This window comes from Protobothrops mucrosquamatus, unplaced genomic scaffold (assembly GCF_001527695.2).
Source record: "Protobothrops mucrosquamatus isolate PMUCROS unplaced genomic scaffold, P.Mucros_1.0 scaffold_188, whole genome shotgun sequence".
NCBI lineage: Eukaryota > Metazoa > Chordata > Lepidosauria > Squamata > Viperidae > Protobothrops > Protobothrops mucrosquamatus.
In genome coordinates, this window is record NW_015386264.1 from 93739 (window position 1) to 95895 (window position 2157).

Genomic DNA, 2157 nt, shown 5'->3' on the forward strand with positions numbered 1-2157 from the left:
ATAAGAGGATATTCCCGGCAGGTTCCCCAAATTGCACTCGATGTGGTGGTTAGAAGGCGAAAGGGATGTAGAGTGGTAGGAGGAAAGAGGAGAGGTTGTGGGGTTAGGGGGAGGAAAGAGAGGGAAAGTGGATAAGGGTGGAGGCAAGGCGGGGACTGCCGGGAGTATTCGGAAATATTTTGAGTAAAAATCTTTTTTCGTTTGTGGTGTTTGTAGATGCATCATTTGTATTTGTTGTTTAATTCAAAATAATAAAATTTTATATATAGAAACTCCTCTGCGGACCTAACCGTAGTGGTGTTGTCGCACACCAAGTAACCAATACGGTCACTTAACCACTTGGCTAGGTTCGAGGTCGGGGTGTTCCTGAATGACACAATCGGACGAAGAGGAACACCCTCCTTGTGGACCTTAGGCAGCCCATAGAACCTGGCCATAGCCGTATCCTTGGGGCGGAGCCGTTTGAGGGTATCCTCACCAAGCCTCTTACTTCACTTGAGGGCGTTAAGTATCTTATTGGCCCGGTTTTTGAGGGCTATCATGGGATCCCCATTGACTGTCCTATAGGCCGTAGCATCACTGAGTAACCCCAATACCTTGTCAACGTACTGCGCCCTATCCATGACCACCGTAGCTCTCCCTTTGTCCGCTGGTAATACTAAAATGGACCTGTCCCTCCTAAGCTGACCAATGGCCTCTACCTCCCTATTTGGCAATGTTTGGTGGCGTCTATGCTTTACAAGAAGGCCCGTTACCTGTTGTCTAATGGTATCCTTGGCCTCCTCTCCTGCCCCAATGCGGTGTATGGAGGGCTCCAACGCCGCAATGAAGTCCAGGGCGTGGGCGTCGGCTATGTTGCATCCTTCATCGCGTTGCAGCAAGGCAAGCTGTGGGCAGGTCAGGACTTTGTTGGAGAAATTATGCACCAACTTAACCGGGGGGGGTGTGTCCCTACTCAACTCCCGTAATCTTTGTGTCTTACTGAGGACCCTGTCAGTGGCCCGTTGGCTGGTATTCCTAGTGGCCAAACGTATATGTTGGTCAAGCATTACAAAATGCTGACTCACGAGCTCCGCCCGGCACTTCTCTCGACAGATCCACACGTGCTCCTTCAAGGTGTTAATACGCCTGTGCAGATCATTCACAAGCGCCCGCATAGTGCTGCGTTGGTACCGATGGGCAGCACGGCGGCACTCCAGTGAGTTGATAACCGGTTTTCTTCTTAAGGATTTCGGGGGTAAATCTTCTTTGAGGCAATTGTGCAGGAAGGCAAGCTTGCAATAGTTATCAGATGTGCGGTGACAGCACTAAAGGCGGTAGACTCCTAAAGGAAGCTTGGCTGTCGGGAGAGGGCTCCATTAATAGACATGTAGATCTATGCCAGGCACATCTGGCATTAAGGGCATGGAATACTCATGCCCGTAGGCCTCGTGGGAGGTGGGAGGAGGGGGGAACCCCCGACCCCAATACCCCCTGAACAACAGTGAAGCAGGCGTCTGCCAGCTTGGGCGCTTGCCCAGGATGGAGCATCAATGCCCCCGACGGACAGAGGAACCCATCGATACCAACGCTCCGACCTTAAGCGGATTGGGCGGATTGAGCGCCCCATTTGAGTGTGGGGAAGGGAAGGAACTGATGTGGATACATGCCAACGTACAGCACAGCTGCCACCAGGAGGACCGTTCGTCTTTACCCCCCACCACCTCCATTGGCCCCGCACTTCTGAGTATCCCCATGGCACCATCGGATGAACCGGGACCGTTTGTACACCCCCCAGAGTTTGCCCCAGGAGCGGTCACTCGCTCCCGGACGATGATCCAACAGAAGGAAGCAACGGTGTGGGAAAATGACTTGAATCGGTCAGCACGTTCCCCGGAATCCCCAGAACCCCTGGCACGCTTGGAGGCACGGGGAGGGGGAGGCGAACAGCTCCGAGGTGTTGCAGGGACAACCGCACGCTCCCAGACGACCGCCCTGCAAATGAACACGGCATCTCCCATGGGAAGAGGAGGGGAGGGAGAGCAATGCTGCCCCGCTTTAGGAGCAGTCACACGCTCTCGTGCAGCCGCTTTGTGGATGAACGAAGGGGCCTCAGTAGAAAGAAAGGGGGAGATGGGAAGTACGAGAAGGACGGTTCAGAAGGAGGGGAGGGGGAAA